General features: G+C 44.0%; 1 protein-coding gene across 2 annotated transcripts in view; it reads right to left on the minus strand.

The window, feature by feature from the left end:
• Positions 1 to 13,428, minus strand: part of LOC138296275 (B-cell differentiation antigen CD72-like) — a 383,066-nt gene that overhangs the window by 186,534 nt on the left and 183,104 nt on the right. The gene's annotated exons all lie outside the window — the stretch shown is intronic.

Raw genomic sequence — 13,428 nt, forward strand, 5'->3', positions numbered from 1 at the left:
AGTCCCTCTCCCAGTGGCCGAATCAGATAGCATCAAGGCACACCATGCCATAAAACCCTTATTATCTCTCACACACCCTGCCTAATCTTGCTCACACCTGCACCTGCTCTTTTCTTCTTCTTACTTTACGAGGGGGAGGTGCCCGTTTTTATTGGGGGTCCACACTTATCTGATGTAAAATACTAGGCCTTGCCGGGTAATTTATTATGGGTTGGATGACATGAAATATGAGGTTTCATCATGACACTGTTTTTTCCTTTGTAGTGAAAACATGTGAATGACCAACCAAAATGTCAAGAATGTTTGCCTGAAGCTTAAAAAACTGTATATAAGGAAACCTGATTTTGCATTGACAGACAGTCTCCTGAGAACATACAAACCGTGCTGTTGTACTTCTAGGACGCTTGTTACTTGGTTGCAGCCAATAAATTCGATCTTTGACTTCACCTAGAAGACTCTGAGTTTCTGTGGTCTGAATCAGGAAAGTACCCGAGGTCTTTGGGTGTACCCTGGCACCGCTGGGTTACCGGATCAGTACCGGTTCTGAAAAACCCAGTACCTCAGTTGACGCCCAACGTGGGGCGATACCAGCGGTACCGGTCCAAGCCTGAGGTCCGTGAGGAGCTTCGTGTGAAAATTCTGGAGGAAGGCCGCCACTTCATCGACCCCTGCATGTCGACGTGGTCCGAAAGTCTTTGCTGGGAGGTTCCCCGCTTCCCGACGGCTACGAAGGACTGCTGCCCTGGCTGTCGCCCTGATTTGGACCCTTGATGTTTGGTAGAGCGAAACGATAAGACGAGTCTTCTGGTGACGTCATCAATATTTTCAGTTAAGTATCAGTGGAGCGTCTCCCAGTCCTTAGTTGGACACTTGGTTTGGTCCTTAGTTGGACATTTGGTTTGGTATCCCTTCGGGATCACTTTGATTTGGAACTTGCAAGTACCAAAGCCAAAGGACTCGTGTATTCACAAGACTATCGTAAACGATAATCCTTTGAAGTTTGAAGCTAGACTAGTGAGCGAAGATGCCTGGTCTTAGCAGACTTGGAAATTTGTTTTGTCTTGGTTGTAAAAGGGACTCCCGGTTGGAGGACTCATGTCCGGTTCCTCCGATTGGAACTCCAACCTATGAATTATATGTGAAGCACGGAGTAGGCCCCATCACATATAATGAAGTATGGATCCGTTACACCAGAAAAGATGGTGTTTTAAAATGGCCCCAAAATGGTAGCTTTGACACAGAAATCTTAGATAACCTCGAAGCTAGACTTTTTAAGAAGAAAGCCCGGCCGGCAATGTTTGATTCTTTCCGCTTATGGCGTAAGGAAGCCAAGCAAAAGGAAATTAAATTAGCTAAGAAAAATAAGAGAGAAAAAGGTATTTTGATTATGCAAGCTGCTATACAGTTTAAAGATAACGAAGTAGAACAGTTGAATGAGCAGTTGCATAGGCGACATAAAATGACAGTAGATAAATGCTATCCAGTTTTGCCGCCTCTTCAGCAAGATGCAGCAAAAGACTGTGAAAAAGATCCCCTAATGTAGCATTTGCTAAGTTCGCCACCACCCTATGCGCAGAATGCAACGGCACCTCCGCAACCTCTAGTTGCACAACCAGTGGTTGCATTGCCTCCTGCTCCTCCCCAGCACCCACCAGCTATTCTTCAGTTGGTTCCCATTCCTCCGGTGCAGCCTCCTCAAGGGCCACCGGCTTTGACATCTGCTCTGCCTTTACTTCCTACAACTTTGACTACTATGGCGACTACCACTCCTGGTATTGTTTGTGACACTGCTTCTGTCTCTGCCTTGTCTCATTCTGTTTTCCTCCTGTTCATTTGTCAACCTCTCCCTCTATCCGTCAGAGAATGACAAACACTGTGACTAGTCTTTTACCCCCTCTCTTTGGGTCATCAGCTACGACCCCAGTTTCAGAGCGTAAACAATTGCGTAGCCAATTGCCTGATGGTATGGAGAAAGAGACACTGAATTATTTGGCGCATAAATGGGTTACTGAATCAGCGAGATATGAACTAGAGTCTGTTATGGATGTCTTCCATCAGTGGGAAGAACCGAAACAGAGATACGTTTTTGAAAAAATGTGTACTTTTCTTTCTGAGGATTTAGAGGAAAATGGTTTGGAGCCCAATACGCCTAAGTTGTGTCGTGTACGGTTCGATTTTGCGACAGGTTTGATTGTGGGTTCAGATGTCGAGAAAGCAGTTGCGATGTTATTGTCGTTTAGGACTGAAGGTGTTTCCAGGTTATTGTTTAAATATGATTCTTCTGCTAAAAAGAAAGGGAAACAGTACCCCATGAGAGAAGTTCCCCCACAGTGGAGGGAAGGGGACCCAAATGCTAATCCACCTGTCCTGCCTCATTTCCAGCGTGTATGGGTACACGTTCCATGGAAGCGAGCTGAAGTTTTAGCCCTTAAGCAGACATTGCCTGATCCCCGTAAGAATCCTACAGGGTATTACAAGGAATTGTCACAAAACTGCGGGGTCTTGCATTATGAATTTAGCTGACATAGACATGTTGTTTGGGAATGTTGTTCCACAGCCTTTATGGGGAAAGATTCGCCATACAGACCATGCTCAAGAGTTAGGTGACACATGGGCTAATATTGCTGCTGCAGATGCCCGACAAATTGGTGGTGCTAAACCTGAGCCTTTAGTGACAGAGCTTCCTGGTAGCATTATTGATTACATGAAAACTATAATGCCTGCGATGCGTGTAAACTGGAATAAATTGTCTGCATGTAAGCAAAAGAAAGAAGAAATGGTATCAGATTTCTTCACCAGGTTTGAAGAAACGTTTGTGGACCACAGTGGTCAAGATATGAGCACGGAAGGTGGTCAACGTTTGTTCGTCGATAAATTTGTGCATAATCTGCTTCCTGAGTTGTGTAAAAAGTTAAAAGACTCAGAAAGTTCTTGGGCAGTTTCCTCTTCAGCACAGATATTGGCTACTGCACAGTACTACGAAAATAGAGATAAAGATGAGAGAGATAGAGTAGAAAAGAAAACAAAAGAATTGAAAACGAAGGTTCTTGACACAAACAAGCGTACCGGCCACGTGGTGGTCAGAATAGTGGTGCACAGAACAACTATCAGAATAACTATCAGCCCCAACCGTTTCAGAGAAACTCGCAAAGAGCCGAGTATGCTCAACCACGTATCCCAGTAGGTCCCAATCAGTGTTCATATTGCAAGGAAGAGGGTAATTTCAAGTATAGTTGCCCTGCTTTGCTACAGCGCGCAAATGGTACTTCCGGTTTAAGAGGTCGAGGTGTTCCACAAGCACCTAGAGGAAGAGGACGTGGATATGTTCCCCAGAGCGCATGCCCATTCCTCCCTCAAAACTCAATGAACAGATTTGATCAACAGGTTAATGCATCTGGTAGGACGGCTCAGTACTATACTGATGATTACTATACAAAGGATCAGCATTTGGACAGTAATGATTGCTAGGACAGCCTTAGACAAAGAGAGGGAGTTGTTTCAGTTCCAGTAGATCAGAGTGGGCCTTATGTTAAGGTGATTGCATCAGGTGTGTCAGAACCTTTTCTGTTGGATACTGGTGCTACCAAGAGTTCTATTATGCACTCAAAACTCCCTGGCGCACCTTTGTCTGGCGAAACAAATGTATCAGTAGGGTTTTCCGGCGCCCCAGTTAGAAATCCGATTTCTAACCCTATATCTCTTTCTGTTGGACCTTGTAAATTTGAAACACCCCTTATTTTGACGACAGGTTGTGGCGAGAACTTGTTAGGATTAGATCTGTTAAAGAGATTGTATGCGACATTGTATTGCTCTCCTTCTGGAGTGCAACTCACATTGGGTAAGAAAGTGGTTTCACCAATGTATTTGTCAAAGGACAGATTTCCACCAGAATTTTCGTCTCTTCCTAATACTCTTTGGGCTACTGGACCTAATGATGTAGGTCTTTTGGAAATTCAGCCATATGTGATAACATTAAAAGCCAATGTTAAAATGCCACGTATTCCCCAATACAAGATCTCTAGTGAAGGGGAAAAAGCGTTGTTGGCAATTATTCGTGATCTGATTGAGAAGGATGTAATTGAAGAGACAAGAGGCAACGTTTGCAATAGTCCTGTTTTGCCTGTCTTGAAGCATACTGACCCTACTCAGCCACCTGTTTATAGGTTTGTAATTGATCTTAGAGAGGTGAACAAAATAGTTGTGCCACAGTTTCCAGTCGTCCCCGATATCACTGCATTGTTGACAATGATTCCAGCTTCAGCCACTTGGTTTTCAGTAATAGACCTGAAAAATGCTTTCTTCAGCATCCCTATTGCAGAAGAGAGCAGGGACATTTTTGGCTTCAATTTGGGAGGACGAAGCTTCAGATTTAAGAGAGCTCCTCAAGGCTATTGTGAAAGTCCATCTATCTATAGTCAGGCTTTGAAAGCACAACTTGACACTCTTATGTTACCTGATGGCGCCACTCTCATTCAATATGTCGATGATTTGCTAGTTGCCGCAGATACTAAGGAGATCTGCAAAGAAGCAACATTGTCATTATTGCGTCATTTGTCTGATTTACACCACAAAGTGTCCCTTTCAAAGTTACAGTATTGTCAAAAAGAAGTGACCTATTTGGGTCATCTCTTTTCGAAGGAGGGAAGGCAACTGACCCCAGAGAGAATCAGGGCTGTTGCAGCAATGAGTGTTCCAAGAACACAAAGAGAAGTGCGTGCTTTCTTGGGTATTACATCATATTGCAGACAATGGATACCAAATTTTTCGTTAATAGCCAAACCCTTGGTGGCATTAACTTGTAAAGATACACCAAATCCCGTCCCATGGTCTGAAGATTGTCAGAAAAGTTTTGTCGAATTACGTGATGCATTATGTTCAGCTCCTGTGTTGGGTACCCCCAACTACAGCAAGCCTTTTACATTGTATGTCCATGAGATAGAAGGTTGTGCGTTAGCAGTTTTGACACAACAGTTTGGAGACAGGGAGCGTCCATGCGCCTATTTCTCTTCAACCTTAGACCCAGTAGCTAAGGCACTACCGAGCTGCTTAAGAGCGGCAGCGGCAGCTGCTGTTTCTATCCGACAGTCTGCTGGTTTAGTGATGAATAACACATTAATCGTAATGGTTCCACATGCAGTGGACACGTTGTTAAACAGAACCAAGACACAGCATATAACTAGTGCTCGATTGTCAGGTTACGAGTTGACATTGTTAGCAAGCCATGTACATATAAAAAGATGCACTACACTTAACCCAGCTACGTTATTGCCAATTGTGACGGAGTTAGATACTTCTGAACAACATGATTGTCTCCATAGAACAGAAGAAGAAACGAAAGGGAGAATAGACCTTCTGGAAACTCCCATTGCAAAGAGTGATGGTACTTTGTGGGTGGATGGTTCATGCTTTAAGCTCCCGAATGGTGACATGACTGCGGCGTATGCTGTGACAACTTTGTGTACGATTGTTGAAGCTGCACGTATCCCACATAATTCAGCCCAAGCAGCTGAGTTAATAGCCCTAACAAGAGCATGTACAGTATCAAAAGGAATGAAAGTGACGATCTATACCGATAGCCAATATGCGTTTGGTGTGGCCCATAGTTTTGGGCGTTTGTGGAAGGAACGTGGGTTCCTGACCTCGCATGGAACTAAAATACAGCATGGTCAGTTGGTAAATGAGCTCCTTGATTCACTTACTTTACCGTTGCAAGTTGCGATTGTGAAGTGTAGCGCACATAAAAAGGTGACTGATGATGTTGGTCGTGGGAATGCATTTGCTGACGAGGTCGCAAAAGAAACGGCAAGGAATGTGATGAGCCGAATGTATGTCGCGGGCCCTGCAAGATGGATTGGTGATGTTGGAATGTGTGAAGACACGATAGAAAGCGTGAAATCGATTCAAGCTGAAGCCACAGAGAGAGAATTGAGTGTGTGGAGAGAAAGTACGGGTAAATTGGATGCGAATGGTTGTTGGGTCGAGTTGTCAGAACATCAAAGATGGTTGCTACCCGATGCGTATGTGCTTGCAGTAGTTACAATGGCTCACATCAGTGTGAAAGGGATTTGTAAGTTGTTGGCCCCAGTATGGCAAAATGCAGGAATTCCCAAGTGCGCAGAAAATGTGGTTAAAAATTGCATGGTATGCCTGAAACACAACCCTGGTAGAGGAACCCCAACTCCAGCTGGTCATTTTGCACCTCCTACGTATCCGTTTGAGGTTTTGCAGCTAGATTTCATCCACATGGAGAGGTGCAACAACTTAAAATACGTACTCGTTGTTGTTTGTGCCTTTTCAAGATGGGTGGAAGCCTAACCCCTAAAAGACAATACTGCGCTACCCACAGCCAAAGCCCTTGTGAAAGAGTTATTCCCTAGATTCGGAATGCCGAGAATGATCTGGAGTGACAATGAAAGTGAATTTGTGGGTCAAGTGATGAAGAAAGTATGAGAAGGGCTAGGCATAAACCAAAAGTTTCACGCTGCAAATCACCCCCAATCAGCTGGATTAGTGGAGTGCTATAATGGCACTCTAAAGCTAAAATTGGCCAAGATACAAGCGAGCTCTGGTCTCAAATGGCCTGACGCTCTACCCTTAGCACTCCTATCAACCAGAATGACTGTGCATTCACGAGTGAAACTTAGTCCTTATGAAATAGTCTTCGGCCGCCCGGCCAATATATGGGGAGTGCCTAGGCCCAAGAAGTTTAGCGAGATAGAGCATCCTGTTTTGCTTGACTATCTGTATGAATTGACGGCTAAATTGCGTGTCTTACATCAACAGGTCCACGACACCCTGCCTCCGGTCTCTGAATCTCCAGGTCATCCCATTGAGCCTGGATCCTGGGTTTTAATAAAGAACTTTCAGCGAACCAAAAACTAGCAGCCCAGGTGGACCGGACCGCACCTCGTTCTTCTCTCCACAAGATCAGCTGTTCGAGTAGAAGGGAAGAAACACTGGATCCATGGGACCCATTGCAAAAGGGTACCCCTACCTCTGCCATATGACCGGTGGGTCCAGGAAGGTGTCGCCGACTCAGAGACTGAAACCGTGCCACGTTTTCTGCCTTTCAGCGATGCACGAATAAAAGGAACACTCACTGAGAAAGAAAGTGATGACATTTTACAATCAGCAGTATCACCGTCAGTTCGATTGGACACTACAGAACCTGAACTCCTTTTTCAGGACCACACGATACCTGGGACTAACCGTTATAATCTACGACCAAGAATAAAGGACAAATAAAACAGTTTACTTTTCTTCCCTTTAGCAAAGTTCTCCAATATGGAAAATTATTTTTGAATGACTTTTTGCTTTTTTTTGTGTTTTTTGAACCTCCATCCGGGTTCAGCTGTAGGATCGTGGCTGAAAAGACTTAGGGGGGTAGCCTATGGACACAAGGTCTACAGGTCTGGTTTGTTCTAGGGCGGCCTGGAACATTCAGAACACTCCTAAGTGAAGTAAACCAACCGCCACGAACGGCAACGGTTAGAAGATGGAATTTTTCCAAAATGGAGAACATGTTGAAAGGCTGAGTTTCAAGAAGAGAATATGTGAAACGATAACCAGGAAACGGTTTTTGCTGCTGTGCATTTTTATGTTATTTAGTATACTTATGTTTTTTATAGGATATATTTTATTCTGTTTTAACGTGATATTGGCACCCACTACCTCGTCTACACCTCCTCCTTTCACTGTTTCCGCACATACTTTTCAACTCCTCCCTAAACATGAATCTGCTAGGAGACTAGAGTTCATTAATAACTCCTTCATCCAGCTTTTGCACCAACACCAACTAGTGATAAATACAACTAACTGTTGGGTGTGTGGCCTTATGCCTCACACAGCAGATAAAGGTATCCCTTATCTGATCCTGCCTTTCAGCCACAATGGTTCCGTGTGGGCATTCAGAACAATATTCATCTATGCACACTACCCCCTACGTTTTGCGGAAGACAACCCTAAGAAAGATGCTTTAGTTAAAGGTATCATAGACATGATGAAGGACAATATCTTCTACGAGACTATCCCCAGAGATGAGACAATGGCATATATAGGATGGAACATGACCGGATATGAAGCCACAATGAGTGAGAAACAGCAAGCTAAGATATCTTCCCTGATTTGGGTTGTACCCCATCAGGGTCACCTGTGTCTGCAAGGTACTGGCAAGAATCCCAGAGCTCAGCTAGGGGAAAGCGTCTGCACTGAGACATATGTCTTCGCATCTCAGACCTCCCCTCCGCTCTTGGCAGCTAAGGGTACCTATTTCATCTGCCATGATAGAGCCTTTACATGGTTGCCCCCTGACTTTTCAAGCACATGCTTTGTTTCGTTCCTGTTGCCCCCTACCTACACAGCAGCAGCAGATTACCACAAGACAAGGATAGTTAGAGGCGTCTTCAGTGAAGAAGACACTGCAGGACAAGAATTTGGGGACTTCGTAAAGGGTTTTCTGCCGTTCTGGGGACAAATAAGTAACAGCAGGAGCATAAGGCAATTGATAAGAGTGGTTGAATCCACCGTGGCTGAAACCGCTGGTGCCCTTGGTAACTTGACTGCTGAGCTACAGTCGGATCGTCTTATGACCCTTCAGAACAGGGTCGCATTAAATGTCATACTTGCAGACCGGGGTGGAGTATGTACATTGATCCAATCGAGTTGCTGTGTTTTTGTCCCAGATAACGCTCCAACAGTATACCAGGCCATCTCCAAACTGCATAGAATTTCCGAATCTATTCATTTAGATAAAGGAGATTGGTCATTAATGGGATGGTTCTAGGAACTGATATCAGCATGCGGATGGAAGATTCTGATGGTCATTGGGATGATCTTGGCCATTCTTTTCCTGTTCTGTCTATGCGTGCAGTGTGCTCCTGCGATATGTGGTTTCTGTGTTACATCATGCATAAGGAAACATGCACCAAGAGACGAGCTAAATACTAGGATGATGTTACAGCAACATCTCAACGACTTTAGAAACATAGACCTGGACTCAGATTAGCATGAGAATAGGTTTATTGCCTATGTAAGGGCAAAAGGAGGGTTTGTGGTTCTAAAAATTCTGGACCCATGTAATTTACTTTGCCACAGCAGTACGATTTTAGTATCAAAAGACCGATAATGACTAGTACACTAAGCATGAGCATTATCGCTCAATTCCAGCAGCGTTTTCACCTCGAAATCGCCATTTTCGTCCTGCACTCGTGGCTCCCATTTTTAAAAGTTGCCCTCACATAGGCTTATAATACAGTCAGATTTGATTCCAAGGACACGTACACCTTGATTGACTTTTCTCTGACCTGGGCAAGCTGGAACCATTGCCTTAGGCCAAACCTGTTTGGTCAGTCCCTCTCCCAGTGGCCGAATCAGATAGCATCAAGGCACACCATGCCATAAAACCCTTATTATCGCTCACACACCCTGCCTAATCTTGCTCACACCTGCACCTGCTCTTTTCTTCTTCTTACTTTACGAGGGGGAGGTGCCCGTTTTTATTGGGGGTCCACACTTATCTGATGTAAAATACTAGGCCTTGCCGGGTAATTTATTATGGGTTGGATGACATGAAATATGAGGTTTCATCATGACACTGTTTTTTCCTTTGTAGTGAAAACATGTGAATGACCAACCAAAATGTCAAGAATGTTTGCCTGAAGCTTAAAAAACTGTATATAAGGAAACCTGATTTTGCATTGACAGACAGTCTCCTGAGAACATACAAACCGTGCTGTTGTACTTCTAGGACGCTTGTTACTTGGTTGCAGCCAATAAATTCGATCTTTGACTTCACCTAGAAGACTCTGAGTTTCTGTGGTCTGAATCAGGAAAGTACCCGAGGTCTTTGGGTGTACCCTGGCACCGCTGGGTTACCGGATCAGTACCGGTTCTGAAAAACCCAGTACCTCAGAGGAGGAAAGGAGAGGATGTTTTGCTAAGTCCTTCTTGCGGGTGGGGGTGGTGCAGGAATCCATCTCCACTGGGCCACCAGGGATTTCTTTCTTTATTGTTGGGGGAGCAGCCCCCTAGTAAGGGTCGCTCTCCTGGTGGCATAATGTAACGCTGTTTTGGCCCCCACAGGGACTGATTCGGCTGCTTTTAGGCTGATCAGTCACCCGGGGGTGTGAAACCCATTGGAAGCCTATGAATGTTTATAATGGTATTGATTGCGGGGAGCGACCCCTTGGGCGAGGGTCGCTTCCCTAGAGGTGCTTTTGTGTATGTGTTCTGCCCCTTCCATAGGGCACATCAGTTGCTTTTAGGCGGATCTGCCATCTGGGGTTCATTAGACACCAGGGATTACAATTTTGTATGTTGGGGAGTGGCTCCTGGTGCAAGGGTCCCTACCCTTTGTTGGAGAAATGCTTATGCCATTTTCTGACCCCCCAAGGCAGATTGGCCATATTTTTGGCTCATTTGACCCTGGAGAGGTGGGGGGGCAGAAAGCCACTGGACACCAGGGATTACAATTTTGTATTTTGAGGAATGGGATATTGAGCAAGGGTTGCTCCCCTTCGTAAGGTAAATGATTTGGGGGGCAGAAAGCTACTAGGTACCAGGGGCATCATTTACAAAGAAGTCCTACAGTGATGCGCAAAATTTGGCAGCGTCATGCTACGTCACTTCAGAAACACAGGGATGTGCCGTATTTAATATAATGCAATACTGCACACTCCTGTGTTTTCCTAGCGCTGGTGCTACAATTAGCTGCATAGCACTAACGCGGGCATCCTTACACCATATTGCAAGGTTGTCTACATTGCAGGGAATGATTGTTTAAGTGCAGGAAGATGTCCCTTCCTGCACATAAACAATCAATATTAGCAATTTGCTAGTCGTATGTATATAGCAAAACATCATTATTTAACGATTGTTAAAGAATCTTGTTAAATCGAGGGCAGCGTCAAAATGCAATTGGTGTTGCAGTGGAATGCCCACAGCAACACCATTTTCACGCCCCTTTCATGCAAAGTGATAAGTGTAAAGGGTCCATATTTACAAAGCACCATTAAGCCACAAAAAGTGGTTTAACGCTGCTTTATAAATATGGGACAGGGCATTGCACCACTAGAACGTCAGTAAAAGTGACATTCCAATGGCACAATGCCCTTGTAAATGAGGGACCAGGGATTTTATTGTTGGTATTAGGGCATGACCCCTTGGGCAAGGGTCGATCCCCTTTATTGGGAAAATGTTTTGGCCATTTACTGCCCCCACAGGGGCAGATTGGCCATATTTAAGACCAAAGCCATTTGTTAGGGGGCACACAACCACTAGACCAAGGAAAGTTTCTGTTTTTGTGAGGAACAGGAGTTTGGCTGAAGCACTGCATGTGTGGGCTAACGCTTGGCTGATCACACCTGTGCTGATGGTGTGCACAGACTGGTGCTGAGCGTGGACTGACATTTGACTGATGATATGTGTGGCTGGCATTCGAATGGTGATAGGCAGATTTCATATTGTTTTATATTGTTAACTGTTTTATTTCTTGTCATCATTTGTGATAGTAATGTTTTATTTCTACTTTTTTCCTAGTGCAAAGCTATTGTTTTCCTTTGCTGAGACTCCTGCTGCAGTTTCAGCATTGGTGGATCTGCAGTTCAATGTGTTTGGTAAGAAAACGTTTTTTGTACTGTTTACTCCAAATGAGTATCATTGCCTTGCATGAATGTGTTTTTTGTAACTGCTGTATCAATAGCAGCACATTTAGCTCCTGTTTTATTGTGTGTGAAATTATCTTTGGGTTTGTGCCTAATGTGATTTGTGGTGTTCTTGTTTTTCCTTTCTAGTAGGATATCATTGGTGCTTACTGTGCCTGTGCAGAGTAGATGTTGATGAGTCTATCTGTATTTGGCAAGTGAGTGGTCTTGTTTGTGAGTGGTATTGTTTTTGAGTATATAGGTCTTTGTGATAAACCCACACTTTGTTTATTACTTATTTTACACAGTGTTGGTTGTTGTTGACATATTTGTCAAGTTACTTTTATTAGCAAGGATTATGGCTAGCTGCAAGGTGACTGTTCAGCAGGTTGTCTGGAATGTCATTTCTGCCAAAGTTTAAAAAGCCCATGATTACGAGACTGAGACTGCATTTGAGGCAGAGGAGGAAGTGCAAGATTCTGGCAGTGCATTTTCTATCTGAGAGGAATCGTCTGATGATGAAGCCAGTCTCCGGGCAGAGGATGTGTCTCTTTTAGAGGAGGACACTGATGTTCCGATTTAGCATTGCTACGAGATTACCCTGATTGTGACCATCTTTTTCAGATTTAGCCTGTCCTTTATCACTTTATCATTGGTTTTCAGAGATCTATTTTCCAGGGAAAGACATAGCTGTTGATGAGTCTTTGGTGCTGTTCAAGGGCCATTTGTTTTTTAGGCAGTACATGCCTAGCAAGAGGGGACATTATGGAATTAAGATGTATATACTGTCTGAGAGTAGAACTGGATATGTCTATAATTTCAGTGTGTACACCGGTAGGGATTCCAGCACTGAGCCCCCTGGTAGTCTGTCCACTTTTGGAGTTAGTGAGAGGATTGTGTGGCAACTTGGTAGAAGAATTTTTAACAAAGGTCACAATTTTTATTTTGATAACCTCTACACTTGTGAGCAATTGTTCACGGAATTGGTCAAACTGGACACTGTTGCTTGTAGCACAATCTTATCTAACCGTAAAGGTTAGCCAAGAGAACTTGTTTATAAAACACTTGAGAGTGGAAAGCGCAGTGCTTTTGCATAGTGATGAATTTCTAGCTGTGAAATTTGCAGACAGGAGAGATGTCTACATGCTAACTACCATCTATGATAAAGGTACTTCCCTTGTGACTGTTTGGGGTCAGGTTGCTGATGTGCACAAACCTGTGTGCATTTTAGAATATAATAGGTACAATGGTGGTATTAATAGAATAGATCAGAGTTTGAAACCTTCACTGCTATTCGTTAGGCTTACATTGGGTATAAAAAGTTTGCTATCCATCTTTTCCACTTAGCGACCTTTAATGCTTTTGCTCGATTTAAGGATTGTTGTCCACAGTCCACGAAAACATTTTGTCAGTTTCAGGAGTCTATAATAGGCAGCCTTGTTGTAGTGGAACAGGCAAGTGTTCGTAGAGTTGGACTGGTGGGGGATGTGCCTAGATTGAAAGATCGCCACTTTCCTGATCACATTCCTCCCTCGCCCCAAAAAAGACTTTACCAGTAGGAGATGTAGAGTCTGTATGCAAAGAGGTATGTGCAAGAAGAGTCCTATGTACTGCCCAGACTGACCTTCTGACCCGGGGCTGTGTGTGCCCACTTGTTTCAGAATGTACCATATCCCAAAAAATGTTTGGGAGCTACTGTGAGCCTAAAAGTAAACTGCCTGTTCTATATTGTTTTATATTTTTTGTTCAGTTTTACGGTTAGCATTAGTGTCATGTATTTAATTAGAGA

This window comes from Pleurodeles waltl, chromosome 1_2 (assembly GCF_031143425.1).
Source record: "Pleurodeles waltl isolate 20211129_DDA chromosome 1_2, aPleWal1.hap1.20221129, whole genome shotgun sequence".
Classification (NCBI taxonomy): Eukaryota; Metazoa; Chordata; class Amphibia; order Caudata; family Salamandridae; genus Pleurodeles; species Pleurodeles waltl.